We start from the raw sequence: 19,989 nt of genomic DNA, 5'->3' as shown, positions 1-19,989 counted from the left end.
TCTGAATTAAAACAGTCTTAGCCATCTGGAGGAATACCCAACACTGGAAGAGGATTGTCAATGATGTTCTCTACTCTGCCAGGGTAAGTTTCATCATCTTCTTTTTGGCACCTCATACTCTATCTCTGCTACACGTACACATGTTACACCAAGGCTCATGGTCTATCACTCTCACTATTTCCTGCAACATCTTCCCCACTTCCCCTCATACTCCAACTGTTGACACCACTAAGTCTGCATGCACTCTGCGCTGTCTATTCAATTCTTCAGGGCACTTCCCCACTTGCACCAATGGCAACAACTGTGCCACTCACATTTGCTTTCCATAATACCCACCTCTCTTTCATCCCATGAGGAAAACAGCCCAAAATACACCAGAAAGACTCGATGGGCCTTGTGATGCCTGCCAGTCCGCTTCTCACCACTTATAGGGAGAGGATCCTGGCTCTGACTGTCCCGAGCAGGGCCTGCCCTTTATTTGTTGCGTGGACCCCTGAGTGAGGGCCATTCCCCATTGATCCCAGTTTGCAAAAACACTGACCCCAAATTCAGGTATAAACCATCCCAATCAATTAGACCGTTAGTGCTGGTGCCAGTAGCCCATAATCTGGAGCTTACTTCTCCCACACAAGTATCTGAACCACCTATTTAACTCATTTAAGTACCCTATACCAAATTGCATGCAGCTCGGGTAATAAACTAATGATTATTACATTTGAGATTCTGCTTTTTAGCTTAGTGCCCAGGTAGTCATATTCAATATTCAGAAAATCTTTCCTAATTCTGCCTAGGGCATTGGTCCGTACCTGAATCATAATCACTGGATCCTCCTCCTCTTCATTGTTGCTAGAACAAAATCCTAGATCGCAGTGTTCCAAAAGCAGCTGTACAGGACATTGGTAAGGCTACAACATGATGTCCCAACTCCTATAGTTAATGTTCTGACCAATGAAGGCAAGCATGCCAAACGCTTCCTTCACCACCCTGTCTACCTGCAATTCTACTTTCAAGGAACTATGCGCCTGCACCCTTAGGTCTTCTGTTTGGCAACACTCTCCAGGGCCCTACTGGATAGTGTGAATAGCCAAGGTCTTTTTCCTAGGGTGGGGTAGTCTAAAACCAGAGGGCATAGATTTAAGGTGAGAGGGAAAGATTTAAAAAGGACTTGAGGGCTAACATTTTCATGCAGAAGGTGATGCATGTATGGAATGAGCTGCCAAGTGAAGTAGTGGATGCAGGTACAATTACAACATTTTAAAGGTATCTGGAAGGGTATATGAATAGGAAGAGTTCCGAGGAATATGGGCCAAACAGGACTCAGTCAGATTGGGATGCCTCGTCGGCACAGACATGTTGGACAGAAGTGTCTGTTTCTATGCTGTATGAATCTATGACTCTATGACTTCCCTCCTAACAGCACCGTTGATGTCTCTTCACTCCAAACACCACTGCAATTCGGAAAAGCAGCTCACTTCCACTTTCTTCAGGGCAATTATGTACGGGTAATAAATGCTGGTCTAGCCAGTGATGGCTCCATTCCATAATTTTTTAAAAATTAACATCAACACTATGCAAATTAAACAACTGCAATCAGCAATTATTAATGATTTACAAATAAAAAGAGAAACTAACAAGCACGTTCATTTCATCATATCCCAGTCACCTCCCTGAAATAGGTTTACATGGAATATGTTTAGAATTTTATTTTTTCATTCAAACCATACCTCTACACAATCCTTTGAACTGGGATTGCTAAGGAGGTGGTGAGGTAGTAGTAATTTCCCTGGACTAGTAATCCAGAACCCCTGGCTAATGTTCAGGGACTTTGGAAATAGAGGCATAGTGGACTCAAAATATCAACTGTTTCTCTCTCCACAGATGCTGCTAAACCTGCTGAGTTTCTACAGCATTCTTTAGGTTTGTTAATGTTCTGGGAGTATGCATGCCATTCCCACCATGGCGGATAATTTGAATTCAATAAAAGAAATCTGGAATTAAAAGCTAATCTACGGGTGACTGTGAAGCCATTGTTATGGTCAATTTTTAGGGAAGGAAATCTGCCATCATTTTACCTGGTCTGGCCTATGTATAACTTGAGAGCCACAGCAACGTGGATGGATTTTAAGCTTTTCTCTAAGCAAAAAAAAAAAATTGCGGGTCTGGCTGGTGCTACCCATATCCCATGAATAAATAAAAGAAATCTCCAGTTATTGAATAAAAGCAGGCAATTACCAATTTCAATCCTGGACTCACGTGAAGAGCTGGTGTGTGGGATAGTGAATAAGCCGGGTGAATGTCAAATGAAAAAGTTGTGCTGGCTCTTCAAAGTCAGGGCTTCTCAAGGTGTGGAGTTGGGAACCCAAATGGGGTGGCAAGCTGAAATTTTGAGGTCCCGAGCTTGAAGGAAGCGACAGCTGTCATAGAGTTCCCATCCACTCATAATACCTGAGTTCCTACTCTAACAGGATCCACCACCCTACTCTACTCTTACAGTTCTTACTGAAGGATGGCAACAGTTTCCAAGCCTCGATATGGAGCCACAGTGGGATAAACTTTGAGAAGTACTGGCCTAAGCCTTCCTGCCTCCATCCTCACACTCTTCTTGGAGGTGGCTTTGGAAGAGATCAGAGCAGAGGTTTTCCAGTGGAACTGCGATTTTATTCAAGGAGCCTTCTACCCATTCGTGGCTGCAAATTCTCGGAAAGGAGGGAATGCATTCCAAAGTGCAAGATTGAGCATCGTGACAAATACATGATTTCACCACATTTAGCTACACACTCGAAAACGTGACAACCTCTGCAATCAGAGGCTCCTATCCACCTTGTGAGCGAGTAAAGAACATTTCTGGTGGTGACGAACTGTAGGCCATTGTCTTCAGCTATTTTACTTTTCTAGGTTGTTCAGCGCTTTTGCACGAAGACTCGCCCACCCACTTCCACAACCTGCTCATTCTCCTTAACTATGGGGTCATCTTGGAAGTAGCTTCTTCGTTCTGAAAGGCAGGTACTGCGATTGCTAATGGGGACTAGGACCCGAAAGTGGTCCTGTTGAACATTCTGAACATCTGGAAAGTTCAACTCCTTCCCATAGTTGACTGATGACATACATTGACGTAGCGCTAGAAAACCATACAATTACTGACACATCAGTTGGATTCTACAAAGGTAGCCATGTGTGTTCATTCTGAATGGATGACAAGTTTGGATGAATTGATAACTCTTCCTCCTCTTTATCTTGCGATCATCTGAAACTGATACAAATGGAAATGATGTGCTAATCAAATATTAACCACACCATTACAGCAGACACATCAGGTAATGTAAAGTTGCATTGTTACAGCCTTTTCAGCATCATCACCTCTTTCTCCCACAATTTATTTGAAAAAAAATATATATCTGGGAATTAAGAAAAGCTAAAGGGGAAAAAACAAGTGATAAACAATTCTCCTTGCAATGGCAGATTGCTGCTTCGTATTCTATTCGGCCTCAGCGACCAAATTTTAAAAATTCTCACTTACTATAACATAGTTTTGTTGCTTAGCTATGACATCTCACTGCAATAATTTAGCTGGTCTAACTTATCTCGGTGACTAGAACATAGTTCCAAAGCTGAGCTAACATATCTAACTTAATGTAATACAATCCATTGTTTGGTTATTGTATCTCACTACAATTCCCCATGTTTCCTGGGTATAAGTTACTGTGACTAATGCTTGGCTAATGTGCCTCAATGATTCTCTCACTTCCAATTCAAAAGGTATTATGCTCAAGACCCACTCCAGGCACTTGAGCACAAATATCCAGGCTGAAGTCTTAACACAGTATTGATGGAATGTTGGAAGTGCTGCCTGTTAGACGAGACTTTAAAACAAGGACTTATTCTCGCAGGGTTGGCATGAGATCCCTTGGGACCATTCGGAGAAGAGCAGAGGAGTTTACCTTGGTGTCCTGCACAACATTTATACCTCAGCCAATATTCTAAAAGTAAAATAGGAGAGGTGGCCAAACCATGGCTTCCAAGGGACATTAGCAATTGTATTAGATCCAAGGAAGAGGCATACAAATTGGCCAGAGAAAACAACAGATGTCAGGAGTGATCAGGGGAAAGATGAGATTTGGCAAAGGAGGACAAAGGGATTGATTAAGAAAGGGAAAATAGAGTAAGCTTGCGGAGAACATAAAAACTGACTATAAAAGTTTCTGTAGGTATGTGAAGACAAAAAAAATGGTGAAAACAAATATCTTACAGTCTCTTACAGTCAGAAACTGGGGGATTTATGATGGGGGCGCAAAGAAGCATTTGACCAGCTAAATGTATATTTTGGTTTGGTGTTCACAATTGAGACTTTGCTTTATCAGGAGCCAACATAGGTCAGTCAGCAAACGGATGCTGGAGGAGGGTAACTCTGTTGAAAATTAGGAAATGGAGAGAGGACTTTTAGGCTAGCTCATGTTTGTAGACACTGGCCAATAGAACATTGGAATAGTCGAGTCCAGAATTGGACACTGCTGATTATATACTGGAGTATTATTGTGAAAAAAGGAGATATGGTATCAAAGGTTTTCACTGCGGACTCATCAGGACAGAATCACAAGAATTTCAAATCTCAAAGGGAACAATAGTTTATGAGAAGAGAGTGTTGATTGGTTGACAAGTAAATTCTGGTCAATAAAGGTGTTGCCATGGAGAATGCATCAGGGAACAGTTAACAACCAAATGTTTACTTGATTATACCAGGCAAGTCAGTTGTGATTAGTCATGACATTGGTATAGGGAATGGCTGCCCCATGCTGTTGTTTAGTTGAAAAGGTGCAATGTAATAAAATATGTCATATACCTACGGTATAACATTTTTACTTTTACACAGCCCTACAGCTGCATTGTTTATTTCACAATGACAGGTTCCTTCTGTTCATATACTGTATGTGACTTGCATTAACATAGCCTCTCTCATTGAGCAAAGTGGTATAATTTACCCTAGTTAACTGTGAAAAAAACCTTCCAAGTTGTAGGTTTGGATGAAATAAATCCAGTAGAATAATTAATGTTTATTTTAAAGGAATAAAATGCTTCCCAACAGAGTTAATATCAAAATGTAGCACCTATTTTGTAAAAATAAAATTAAACCTCTTTAGCACAATGCTGTACTTGCATCCAAATGCTAGGTTCAAGATTAAGATGCATGGTGCCTCATTCTTTGAAGATCCTGAAAGGATTACATCTATCTCTTCTGTAAATTCAGTGCCACAGTCAGAACCACCAGCAGCATTAATAAACAGTCATATTTATCTGGGCCAAAGTCTGGTGAAGAATTCATTGCAGCATTATGTGATATGGTGCTGAAACAGGAGACTTTCCCTTTGTGTAAGGATGATAAAGTTTAGCCGCTTGTGAACTCTGGGCCTGATAAAAGTGGTGTCTGTCGGGGAGCTTCATTTTTCACTGGGCCATCTGCATTCATTCAAGGGAAGCTGGGTCTTTTCTGACCACTCGTTAATCAGTGAGAGGTTGATAGAACTTTCCCTTGATGAGCAAGAAAAGACGAAAGAAACCAAGATGTTAATTTACTTCATCCGGGGTCAAATGTCAATCTTGGCGTAAACAACATAACTGAGAAGGCAGTATACAGAAGCATTGAGATCACATTTGTGTCTAAAGAACCATTGCCCCATTTGTTATTATCTATTTTGTTATCATTTATTTGTCGTTCTTCTAGTTTGTGAGTAAATCATTCTGAACATTGTTATTTTTCTCTTTGGTTAGTTCTGACACTGTTTCCCTATACTTATCATTTGTTTGGGCTGAATCTATCATTTTTCATGAAGGCACATTGCTCCCCTTTTAATAGTTTTTATTTTTCAAGGCAGTGGATACATTTATTTTATAGCTGCATTTCAATTTTTTGAATAATTTGTTTTCACAGCCTCAAAGTTTTGCTTCCTCGGTAATTGCTCAACGGCAGTATTGTTGTACTTTAACTATTTGTGTCCCACACATATTTAATCCAATCTCAATAATAATTTTAATGTAGGAAAAATTCCAAGACCCTTCACAGCCACAATTATCGAACAAAATTTGACATCGGGATTCTTAAGGATATATTAGGAAAGATGACTAAAAGCTTGGTTAAAGGGTAGATTTTAAGAAAATTCTTAAATGATGAGAGAGACATAGCAAGATAGATAAGTTTAGGGAGGGAAATCCAGAGCTTAGGGCCTGGGCACCTGAAGGCATGAATACCAGTGGTGGAGAGCTGAAAACGGGAAAGTACAGTTAAGAGACTAGTATTGGAGAAGTTCAGAGATTGTGGTTTGATGTGGGGAAGGAGGGTGGTTTAGGGCTGAAAGAGATATATACAGAGATAAAAAGGAGTGAAGGCATTCAAGTGCGAAGATAAGAATTTTAAAATGGAGGCACTGCTTAACAGGGGAACTGTAACTCCGTATATATGCAGGCAAGCTGCTAACACTGCCTAAATGTTTTCTTTTAAATACAAACAGGTGCATTGATGGGATTGTAGAGTAAACATTCCAGGCAAAACAGGTATTACTGATCCTAAAAGTTTTTTGTAGGCATTAAAGTGCCGGTTAAAACTTTTCATACAGTTGTGCTAAATGAAAAAAATGATTCAGGACTACAATGAGGTGAATTGATCTACTTTTACATCGTTGACGAACATCCCCATTGATCAAGATTTTCCTAATCCCCACTGACCAAACTGTCTGGTAAATGAAAAATATGTGATTCAGTGTTAATTTTGTTTTACAAAACTGAGGCTGTTTGAGAGGAGCCAGCTTACTGATAAGATAACAGTGAACCCCGTTGAACAATTTGCAATAGAGGAATACCCAAAGATGCACTCAATAAACACCAAGAACCATTAAAGGATTAGAATCTCCCTGATAGAACTCCTGATTAAGTAAATGGAAAGTGGTGGTACACAGTAAATCACTACCTTGACGGGCTATTATTCTTGGGATCATGTCAGGCTTTACTAAGCTCTGTACCGATCCAGCATAGTTTCTTACAAACATGCGCTCAGTGTTAAAAGGTTAGTCCTTGATTGACAACTTGCCATTAACCACTTTTCTACAGGGGTCATTAGAAAGTTGATAATTTCAGTGTTAAAAGAAAACCATTCATTCACGCAGCGATTGTGTGTATCACACTATCTTTGATAGATTGAAGATCTGATATTCAAATTGTTGACTGAACAAGAAGAGGCCATTTATTTAAGACACTATCATAATGTAAAACCAGGTACATTCAGTTAACTGGTTCTTTTGAGTGCTGATTGGCCTAAGACCTGCCAAATATGGCACCAGAAGCTCTGAAGGAGCAGATTGGGGTCCATTATAAGGTAAATATGGACCTCAGGTAGGTTCTGAGAGGGAAGGGGATACAATGTTGAGCTAGGATGACTGCAAGAGAGGCCCACAGCCATCAGGTGTGGAGGGGGTAGTTGGCGCAGTGTAAAATAAAAATGTTCACACACATGGCAAGTTTAGGGAACTTTGGATAATGAGAGATATTGTGAGCCTAATCAAAAAGAAAAAGCAAGCATTTATCAAGGCTTGGAGGCTAGGAACACACGAAGCAAGGGTGCAATACAAGGAAAGTCAAAAGAAACTTAAGCAAGGAGTCAGGACGGCTAAAAGGAGTCATGAAAAGTCATTGGCCAACAGGATTAAGGAAAATCCCAATGCTTTTTATACATCTATAAAGAGTAAGAGGGTAGCCAGGCAGAGGGTTGGCCCACTCAAGGACAGAGAAGGGAATTTATGCGTGGAGCCAGAGGAAATGGGTGAGGTATTAAGTGAGTATTTTGTGTCAGTATTCACCATAGAGAAGGACTTGGTGGATGATGAGTCTGGGGAAGGATGTGCAGATAGTTTGGGTCATGTTGAGATCAAAAGGGAAGAGGTGTTGGGGGCCTTGAAAAACATTAAGGTATACAAGTCCCCAGGGCCTGATGGGATATATCCCGGAATACTGAGAGAGGCAAAAGAGGAAATTGCTGGGGCCTTGAGGGAAATCTTTGTATCCTCACTGGCTGCAGGGGAGGTCCCAGAGGATTGGAGAATAGCCAATGTTGTTCCTCTGTTTAAGAAAGGCGGCAAGGATAATCTGGCTAATTACAGGCCGGTGAGCCTTATATCAGTGGTAGGGAAATTATTGGAGAGGATTCTTCGAGACAGGATTTTCTCCCATCTGGAAATCAATGGACATATTAGTGAGAGGTAACATGGTTTTGTGAAGGGGAGGTCGTGTCTCACTAACTTGGTTGAGTTTTTTGAGGAAGTGACCGAAGATGATCGATGAGGGTAGGGCAGTGAATGTTGTCTACATACACTTCAGTAAGGCCTTTGACAAGGTCCCTCATGGCAGGGTGATACAGAAGGTAAAGTCACAGGGAGTCAGAGGTGGGCTTGCAAGGTGGATAAAAAAATGGCTCGGTCATAGAAGACAGAGCGTAACAGTGGAAGGGTGTGTTTCTGAATGGAAGGCTGTGATTAGTGATGTTCCTCAGGGATCAGTGTTGGGACCTTTGCTGTTTGTAATATATATAAATGATTTGGAGGAGAATGTAACTGGTCTGATTAGTAAGTTTGCCGATGACACAAATGTTGGTGGAATTGCATATAGCAATGAGGAGCATCAAAGGATACAGCAGGATATAGATCGGTTGGTGACTTGAGCAGTGAGATGGCAGATAGAGTTTTATCGGGAAGAATGTGAGGTAATGCATTTTGGAAGGTCTAATCCAGATGGAAAATATACAGTAAATGGCAGAACCCTTAAGAGTACTGATAGGCAGAGGGATCTGGGTGTACAGGTACACAGGTCACTGAAAGTGGCAATGCAGGTAGAGAAGGTAGTCAACAAGGCATACGGCATGCTTGCCTTCATCGGCCGGGGCATTGAGTTTAAAAAATTGGTAGGTAATTTTGCAACTTTATAGAACCTTAGTTAGGCCGCATTTGGAATACTGTGTTCAATTCTGGTCGCCACACTGCCAGAAAGATGTGGTGACTTTGGACAGGGTACAGAAAAGATTTACCAGGGTGTTGCCTGGTATGGAGGGCATTAGCTATGTGGAGAGGTTGGAGAAACTTGGGTTGTTCTCACTGGAACGACAGAGGTTGAGGGGGGCCCTGATAGAGGTCTACAAGATTATGAAGGGCATGGACAGACTGGACAGTCAGAAGCTTTTTCCCAGGGTGGAAGAGTCAGTTACCAGGGGCCATGGGTTTAAGGTGCGAGGGCCAATGTTTAAAGGTGATGCACGAGGCAGGTTTTTACACCGAGGGTGGTGGGTGCCTGGAACTTGCTGCTGTGGGAGACAGTGGAAGCAGATACTATTGTGACTTTTAAAGGGCGTCGTGACAAATATATGAATATAAATAGAGGGATACGGTACCCGGAAGGGTTAGGGGGTTTTAGTTGTGATGGGCAGCATGTCGGTGCAGGCTTGGAGAGCCAAAGGGCCTATTCCTGCACGGTAATTTTCTTTGTTCTTCGTTCTTGTTCTTTGTACATCTTTGGGCCTTTTCTCAGAGACCTGCAAATCTCATTAACAAGTAGCTCTTTTATCCAATGCTCCTATTAGGGATGAGTCACTTTGCCCAGTGGTCCCTTTAACTAGTGGTCTCATTAATCAATAACTTCAGTAAGAATTGCTGCCTTAACTGCTCTAGAGGCAGGAGATCCATTCAGAAATTATATGTTATTAACTCTGCTGAATTGCTGTTGCATAGATTAAGCTTATATCGCCTTGAAAATAGAACATGAAGGGATACTGGAACTTGGTGTTTCAGATAATTAAAGGATTTGATAGGGTTAACCGAGATTAACTATTTCCACTCATACGTGCATCCGGAACAAGAAGGCACAACTTTACCATCAGAGACAGACCCTTCGAGGGTGATGCCGGGAATCACTTTTTCACACTGAGGGTAGTGGATGTTGGAATTCTCTCCCCAAAAAGAGTTGTTGAGGTGGGAGGGTCAATTGAAAATGTGAAAATTGGGATTGAAATAGTTTTGTTAGACAAGGATTTTCATGGTTATGAAACTAAAGTACTTAGATGCAGTTAAGATAATTGGATAGTAGAACAGGCTAGAGGAGCTGAATGGCATCATTCTGTTGCTATGATTCTATGTTGAATTAGCTTCATTGTCACATGTACTCACATGATTATAGTGAAAAGTTTACAAGTCACAATTTATGGTGCCAAGGTACCCAGGTACAGATTCTTCAGTACATGTTCTTAAGAAAGAAAATTAGAAAAATAAAGAAGCGAAATGTCCAGCATTACAAATTGTAGGAATAAATTAGAAAATATGGAAATAAAATTTTCAGAACAACTGTCCTTCCAACCCAGTCCATGTTGGCACTTTGCCTTCAGTCCGTGCCGGGTCTTGACTACAGAACGTGTCGGGCTTCACTTTGAGGTTCTCGAGGCTGGCAGACTGCTCTGGAATTACCTTGAGGCCAGAAGTCCACCTTGAGGCCACACCGGGCTGAAACATTGCTGTGGTCAGCTGAGAGACCACCATGCCGTGCCAAGAGACTGTCATGTCTTATGAAATGCAGTTTTCCAAATGCAAATTTATCAATAAAAAAGATTCTTTAAGTAGAAATGAGTCAATTTAATAGAGTACCACGTGTATTTCATATTAATAAGAAATATTTTACTGGGTAAAATCTGATTTTCTATCTGTTTAGATATCTCATAAATATTCCCCTCAGTCAGCAGCCTGAGCAGTGACATGAGGTGTTTAAACTAGATGCTAACTCATCTGACATGAGGGAGGGAAAAGCCTTCTTTTACATCTTTGCACAGTTGAGAATCACAAGCATTTTTTGCCACACTACACTTTCACCATGGTGTACCATGCGATGACTTCACCCACTGACAGACTGAGAGTGCAGTGCAAGTGCAGACAAGAGGCAGCTGGCCAGGTTGGTTTGTGTTGGCAAGGGGCTGGGCTTGGGAGCAGACAGTTCCTGCGTGAGATGCTGACTATGCTTCAAACAGTGGAGAGAGTCACTACTGTAAAGAAAAGAGAATATTAATTGCTCACATCAATTACAAGCAGCTGGGTGACTGGGGAGAGCTGAGAGCAAGGAATGCTTCAAGAATTTCTGCCGTGAGTTCTTGTTGTCTTTGCAATGTTTTCTCAATGAAAACTGCTGACAGGGTGCCAGTTTTCTCTTTTGCTTGCACTCTCCCTTTTTCTCATTTTTAAAGGAATCATATCTCTCAGACTTGTTTTATATGTCTTTTATTACAAAATATTACTTCAGACCTAGCATTTTTTGAACTACAGTCAGGTTAACAGCAGACTTCTGGTTTCTTTCAAGAATCCAAGGACCCCATTACCTCTCCTGAGCTGTGTTTTCTTCTTAAATGCTGCATTTCATTAATTTGATATTCTTTGACATTTTCCAATTTATTTCCAAAATACAGTAGTGAGGAACTGGCATGTGTTCTCAGCTTGGGTTACAGTGAAAGCAATGAGACAGTGCACAAATAAAGTGCAGGGAAATATAAACTCATATAAAAGTTGCACAGGGTTACATGTTTTATAGACACTAAAAATGTTTATCTTGTTTTCTGTTTCAAATCGTAATACATCAAGATTTATCAAATCACAACAGCCAAAACTGCAAAGAGCACAAACTCTGGGACCAGCTAAGCTGAATGGCCTATTTCTAAGCTGTTCATTTTATGCATAAATATACAGTTAATTTAGAGGATAGAAGCCCTAAATTATGGGGAACAATATTGAAGTTGATGTTTCGCCATATCACTCAAATTATAGTTTCTGTACACTAAAAACCTCTGCAAGATATTTTTCGTCACCTGCCCAGGAAATTGAAGGTCTCTCAGGACAAGCTCTTTATCTTCAACAGGAAAGTTTTGGGCTTATGGCCTGGATTTTACTCTCCTATATTCCTCTGTTCAACTCAATTGGTTAAAAGGTGCAATGAGAGCATTGGGGTCACTCCCCACCCTCCAAGCTGTTCTTCCTCTTTGTCACTTCCGATCTGGCATCAAACCTCGCGCTATTCCCCTCAAACCATTCCCTAGACTCCATGTGCAATTCCCCTATCTTATCTCTCTGGGATCCACACTGTCTTCATCAAGGCCTTACTTGCAGTCCAATTGAGTTTTGCCGCAGCTAGAGCTGCTGGCCCATATCCAAGCATAGGAGTATACAGATCAATTTGTAAAAGAAAATAAAACAAGGCATAACATGAGTTAAAAACTGAAGCCACTCTTACTTTCATGTGCCTACCTATCAAAGAAAATATAAGGGTTATTTTAAGTAAGTCTGTGCCCATTGAGAAACCCACAGGATCAGATTAAATGCCAGCTTTACACAATGCCAACTCACTCTCCAATGACTTCAGTGGAGCATAAAATCGGGCCATTTATTGTGCTTCACTATGCCAGTTCACTAACCAGTTAATTCAAAATTTCTGAGATAGTAGGAACTGCAGATGCTGGAGAATCTGAGATAACAAGGTGTAGAGCTGGATGAACACAGCAGGCCAAGCAGCATCAGAGGAGCAGGAAGGCTGACGTTTCGGGCCTAGACCCTTCTTCAGAAAATTCAAAATTTCTCCTTTGTGCTGCAAAAGTCTGTTAAGCTCTTTGTCCTTATATCTATCCTGACTCATAATGGAAGCTATTTAATTCATTGTTCCTCCCCTTGCTCTATATAGTGAAAAGACCCATCACTGCCACTGAAACTATGTTTGCAAAGGCTATTTGGTAGAAAATACTTGCCAGGGACACCTCATCTTAAGAATAAATTTTTGGAAAACATAAGTTCAAAGTCAATTCTCTGCAACAGTGTTATACTCACCACATAATAAATCCCAAGTTACTCATATACTTTATCCTAAATTATTATTCTCTGAAAGAAACCTAATTTTCATTTGAATGATTCAGCATTAACTATTGCTTTCCTCTGAACCCTTTTCCATGGCCTTCTTTCAGACAGTAGGGGATTCTATGATTCTATTTTCCTCTTGTTTATGAAAATATATTTTCCACAGAATTGCTTGAACTTGTAAAGTTGTGTTCTTATCAATCATTCTGCTATCACCTCTCTATTCTCCCTCAGTGTTCTCTAATGCACCCTATGTGGACTGGTAATTTCCAATGCTTTTCTTCTCATTGTGGTCCTTCCTTGGAAACATCTTCACTCATCTTTTAATCCTTTTGATACTTATTAAGAATCACTGTTATTATCTTCACAGGACGAGGTGTCTCTAGCTGGTCCCCTCCAATGTTTGACCACCCTTTTACTTATCAAATGGTTTGAAAAATCTTCACTATTTCCCTTACCCTGACCAACAGGCTTCTTTCCTCAGCTTTCTTCATGCTTATTTTATTTTGCCTCTGAGACTTTTCATTGTCTTCTACTATTTTCTATAATTTATTAAATCCCTCCGATATCTGAAGTACTCTGTTTTTCCCTTTATTCTTGATCAGAATGTATGTAACCTGCACCTAAATCATTTATACCTAAATGCTTTCCATATCTAGGTCAATGATTAATTCATCTGTGCTAGATCTTACTTCATCCTCCTGAAAGTAGCCAATTTTTGATCCTGCTGTTTTATCTTTAAATCTGCTTTCTCTTAGAACTATTTCCAACATGCATCTCATTAGGCTGCAGCCAAATTTCCCTTATGATACCTCTATGCTTCAGGTCACTTGCCAGTACTGCATCAATACATTGAGCCAGGTTCAGCCCTGCATCCTTCCTCGATGGACATATAACATACAAAGGAAACAGCACTGGAGATTATCTGTTTTTAATACAAAGTCCTCTGTCTGCAGAACTCATCCTTTGTGTCTTTTGCACTATTTAATCTACATTGAATTTTCAATAAAGGAGCAGATTGCATATAATTTCTTAAAATTACCCATGGTCCCATATTAATTTCTATGATGAAATTATGTCTTTAATATAGTCACTTCTGACTTTTCTCCTCTCTCCTTTCTGAAAATGTTGTAATCAGGAACACTTAATTCCCAGTCTCGCCCTATTGAAAGCCAAGTTTCTGACAAGGTTATACCATCAAGTCCCTCCATTCTACTTAATCCATTTAAGTTAAAACTATCTTTCTAATGATTTCCATATTTGCAAGTAACTGCTACAATCCTGCCACTTTAGAATTCTCCCCTTTTTTATTTTCTTCACTTTTTACTTTCTTCTTAACTTGGCCTACCTTCCCTGAAATATATCTATCCACATCTGCATGAGCTTGCTCTTTTAGACTACCTTGTCCCTTAATTATACTTGTTCTAGGCAGGTGAGGGAGAGGTCAATACATAGAATTTTCTAGGCTCCAAAAATAATTAGCTTCATGACGTCTCAGTAAGTAATCTGTTTATAAAACAGAACCACCCAAAGAAAGTACAGTCCTATCTTCCTCATGAACATTTCACAACCTCAGGACCTAAGCATTTTGCAGCCAATGAAGTACTTTCGAAATGCACTTATTGCTGTAAGAATAATTTCTACTATGTCAAGAAGCATAAAAACCAATTTGCATGCAATTATCTCCCACACATAGCAAAGAAAAATGAAAAGGTGATCTTTTATTTAGTCATGATGTTGAGGGGCAAATATTGTTGAGGACTCCAGGTAAAACTTTTCTTTCCCTGGAGAATCTGAGAGTCTTTTCCATCTACGTCAGAAACCAGATGGAATATCAGCTTAACATCTTATTTGAAAGAGAACATTCCTATCAGTGTAGCATTGTTGTGGGAGTGTTAGACAAAACTTTTGTGCTCAGATATTTGCAGTCAGACTTGAACCCCCAAAGTTCAGACTAAGAGCACTACCCACTGAGTCACTCCTAATGTGTGTAAATTTTGTCAGGATTATTGAAAGTCTTCCTTTCAGTCTACCAGCAGTCATTCAATGTCCAACAGAAACCTGCACAAATTTCACCAGACATTTGTTAGGGGAAGTGTTCAGGAGAACAAAGAATTATCTGACTAAACTGAAACCCTTCATGAGTCAAAGTTTAACCACAATAGTGATTTTTTTCAAAGAACACTCTGGAAACATATTGCATCAGCTGATCTGCCACTGATTGAGTATCAGGTACATGTGCAATTGAATCTATGCAAGTTATATCAACTACAACATCCAAAAAAACAATTGACAGAAGCGGAGCTAGAATTCTTGGGAGTTCCTGCTACTAGTTAAGAATGGAGTGGCATATTGGTTAGTACTACTGCCTCACAATGGTAGGGACCTGGGTTCAATTCCACCCTCAGGCAACTGCCTGTGTGGAGGTTGCACATTCTCCTAGTGTCTGTGTGGGTTTCCTCCAGGTTCTCCAGTTTTCTCCCATGGTCCACAGATGTGCAGTTTAAGTGGATTGGCCATGCCAAATTACCTAGAGTGTCCAGTGTCTAGCTGGATTAACCATGGGAAATGCAGGATATTAGGGTATGGCTGTTGGGTCTGGTTGTGATGCCCTTCAGAGAGTCAGTGTGGTCTGCATGGCCTGCTTCCACACCATAGGGATTCGATGCATGTTATTGAAGTGGAATTCCTGACTACCTAACCAATGGATATCACTTTTATTAGCCAATATTAACACATTAGGATTGGCATGTCAGTGGTACCCACTTGCAGCTGCAGGAAGGATCATCCCACTAGTGGTTACTTGGAGGCCATTCAGGGGTCAGAGAAATAGTACCTGTGAAGAATCTTCAGTTCCTGTGGGAGTTATGTTATCTGATACAGAAAGATAGTAATTGCTTAACTTCTGACAAGCACTAGGGATTTGGCCTTCAGTTGGCATGATGTCTTTTACAGTTGTCAAGGTTGATAAACTCACTTGAATACCTTGAGAAATGGTTCAAGCACATCTCCTGAAGACAATGGCAGCTTATGGGTGCTTCTGTATATAGACCTTCCCCTGGCAAATTATGTTTGGGGACAATATAGGGAAAAATGAATGCATCCTTCAATTCTTCCCCATTCCCTTAATCAGTTGTCCTTTTATTGAGGCCTGACTTTCATCCTCAGTGTGGAAGGGTTGGATGGTGTAAGGAAAATGAAAACATTCAATGCACCTCCTATCAATCGAGAACAATCTACCCCATAAATTCATAACCAAGGAATCTGCATAAGATCATAGAATAATTTTGCTTTGGAAGGAGGCCATTTAGGTATTGGAATTCGTACTGATTCTCTGAAAGAACCTTTGGTTCTTTTTCCAGTCACATTTAAAGAGTCCTCTGCTTTTTGAACCATCGGTCAATGGAAGCAATTTCTCTTTAACTGCTCTGTCCAAATGTGATAACACATTGAACGAACCTTCTCTCAACCAACTCTTTTCTAAGGAGAACAACTTCAGCTTCTCAATCGACCCTTACTACTGAAATTCCTCATCTCTGGAACCATTCTCATAAATCTGGATATGTTCCTGTAGTGTCTCCACTGGTGGTACAATGTAATTACAGCATGACATGTTCATTTGAGTAGCTTCTATTATAAATGTGAACATTGGAATCTTTAATGGAAAACTACTGACAGGAAATTTCATCAGATATTACAATTGAAAAAGTGTTATGTGTAGTTCAACTCGCTCAAACTGTTAGATTCTGCATCAGTTAAATTTTGGAGTAATCCTTTACGGTGCTAAACAGAATCTCCTTAATAAATGGACTGATTGGATGAAAAACAGTGACAGTCTATTGTTTTCTTTTAACGATAATTAATCTGTGCAGTAATTCAATTTTAAGTAAATGTCAGAGTCTTTAATTAAGGAATGAATTAATCATTTTAAAAGTATGATGCCAGAAGGCATTTCGTCACTCAAAGGATAGTGGAAATCTGGGACTTGCTCTCTGTCCCAAAAAGCTGTTGAGACTGAGAGCATCAAATGAACTTTTCAAAATTAGGATTCATAGATCTTTGTCAGGTTACAATATTAAGAGTTTCAGAACCAAGGAAAGTTGATGAAGCTAAAATATAGATCAGCCAAGGTCAAAATCAATGGTGGAACAGCCTTAAGTGGCTAACTATCCTAACCTCTTTTCAATGTTCCTTTCCTGATCAACGAAAGCTACAGTTTTCCATTCAATATAGAAATCTCAACAATGCAGAGTATTTTGTTCACATGCTAAATACATAAGCATAGGTTTTTGTATGATTATCAATATTATTTAGTGACCTCTGCATTGACTTCCTGTTTTTGGCGATTATCCAAAATTAGTCAAGCCATTCAGTCCAATTTAACACAAGCCATTCAGTCCAACTAGTTTTTATGCCCAAGTCCATCCTCCACCTACACTACTTCATCAAATTCTATCATCATAGGGCTAAAGGGCTAAGGTGCGCCCTTAAAGACACCTGAGGTGCTATTCACCCCAGCTACTCCATTTGATAATGGGTTCCACTGTCTAAAACTGGGCTTCCTAAACTGGGGGTTCAAGACACCAAGTGGGGTCACTAGCATAAATTTTGGGTTCAATTTCCCTACCCTTGCTTTAACATGTTTCCTTTGCCCTCAACCACTGCTCATTAGGGGCAAGGTGTGCCAGTTTCCAGGACCATGAAATGGGGTCACAATAGGAAAATGTTTAGGAAACATTGTTCTAAAGACTCTGAGTAAAGCAATATTTTTATTGAATTCTATTTGTGCATTAATTTTTTTTTCATTTTAAGTAAAAATAGTCTCTTGATGCTAGGAATGTTGCATAAATCATACAATTCTGGGCAAGGAAAGTAGAAATGAGCACTTCTCAACATCATACCAAGTTGTAGACATTTTTATATAACATCTGTTGAGGGAATTCTGTGTCATTTGAAAGAACAGTTTTTTTGAACTCCCTCTCACACTAACCACTACTCAGCTGACACCCCGAGATGACTAAACATGTGTGATGGAGTGCCAAAGCAATACTGTAGAACAGCAGAAAATCCTAAGTAAATATATGAAATTATATGGTACCACATCTGATAAAAAAAATTCAGTTGATTCCATTTAGATCAGACTGTAAATCTTTCCTATTCATTTGAGTGCATTCGCCAGTGATGACTTGATTCTGGCCTACCAGTCTTAAAGGTAAAGATTAAACCCCATGTCTAGAATTTTTTGTCATCATTGAACATCTCAGTGAAAATTTTGCCTCCATGAAAATTCAATAAAAAGGTATGAGAGACAACACAGAATAATGAGAAGATAACAGAATATTTTAAAACTGAAGATCATTAGGACTAAAAAAATCAGGATGCCAAAGGGTTCAATGAGCCTGCTCTGCCATTTAACAAGAGCATGGTTGACTTGAAATTGTGAATTGAAGTCCCATTCCACCCATTCAAGCACATAATCTAGGTTGATATTCCAGTGCAGAAATGAAGGAATCCTGCACTCTCAGAAGTGCAGTTAAACCCAAGATCCGTCTGCTCTCTCCAATGATTGTGAAAGATGTCTTGGCAACATTTTAAAGAGGAAGGGAGTTCTAATCTGTATTCTTGACAATATTTACCCATTAGCTAACAACTAACAAATAATTTCACTGTTATTGCATTGTTGGTGTTGGGTGTTTGCTGCAGCCAAATTGGTTGCCATGTTTCCATGCATTACAATAGTTCCACGTTGATTGTTAACTGCGATGGGCTATCCTGTGGTCATGAAAGACACTTTACAAATACAAACCTTCTTTCCCTGTACAATCTTGTGCACTTGTGAACCATGTGGCAAATGCAGTTCATTACTTTTAACTCATGCTTTTGGCCATGGTTCAAGTTGTTGACTGTTGCGACTTTGATTGAAAGGTGCCATGCCAAAGTATTTGACCAACATTTTCCACACTTCCTTGAGTAAACAGATTGCCAATTTGCAGTTGATGATCATAAGATGACAGAAGAATTTAATTAGTAATTAATATGTAATTAAGGATATAAGAGAGCAGGGGAATCCTGAAGTAGTTGAGAATGAGATGCTAGGCAGCATGACTGATAAAAGCAAATGTTCAGATAGGTTAGATAGAAGAAACACAAAGTGCCAGGACCGAATGAAAAATATTCTAGACTTTTGAAGCAGGCAATTGCAACACCTCATAAATTAAACTTCTGGGCTATATTGAGCATGGATCTGTGTCAAAGACTGGAGACTGACCAAACTAGAACATTTTACAAATGAGAGACACAGATAATCTGTATAGTTACAAATCAGTTGATTTAGCATCAGTGGTAGATAAGCTTTTGGTAAAGTTGAAAAGGAAATCAAAACAGTTAGTTCAAGTTTGAAAATCCGCTTTTGGTCATCTGATCTAAGAACTTACAATGCCATTCGACGTCAAATGTTGTTTCATTGTGCTCCTCTGAAGGACCTTAGCTGTTTTACAATAAAGTTGCAATAGAGATGCAAGTTTTTATATACGAACATACAAACAAGGAACAAGAGTAGGCCATTCAGTCCTTCAAGTCTGCTTTGCTATTCAATAAAATTTTGGCTGATCTGATTTTAATCTCAACACTTCATTCCTACACCAACCCCCACCTCCCCGATAACCTCTTATCCTCTTGGTAATCAAGAATCTATCTACCGCTGGCCTCAAAAATACTCAAAGATTCTGCATCCACTGCCTTTTGAGGAAGATAAATCCAAAGACTCACAATCCTCTGAGTGAAAAGATGTTTTCACATCTCCTCTTTAAATAGAAGGAGGAATGTAGGAACAGGCCTAAGCCATTCATCCCATCCAACCTACCCCACTATTCTATATGATCATGGCTGATTGAACAATCCAATGTCTTCTACTCTCCACATCTTTATAACCCTATACACCACTGGTAATCAGAAATATATCAATCTCTACCTTAAACGTTCTCAAAGACAAAATGTCTACAACCCTCCATTGCATGGAATTCCAAAGGTTCAAAATGCTATGAGTGAAATAATTTGAGATAACAAGGTGTAGAGCTGGATGAAC

The sequence above is a fragment of the Rhincodon typus genome, chromosome 17 (genome assembly GCF_021869965.1).
Source record: "Rhincodon typus isolate 14 chromosome 17, sRhiTyp1.1, whole genome shotgun sequence".
Lineage (NCBI taxonomy): Eukaryota > Metazoa > Chordata > Chondrichthyes > Orectolobiformes > Rhincodontidae > Rhincodon > Rhincodon typus.
The sequence above is the reverse complement of the archived record's forward strand: the minus strand, read 5'-3'. Positions refer to the sequence as shown.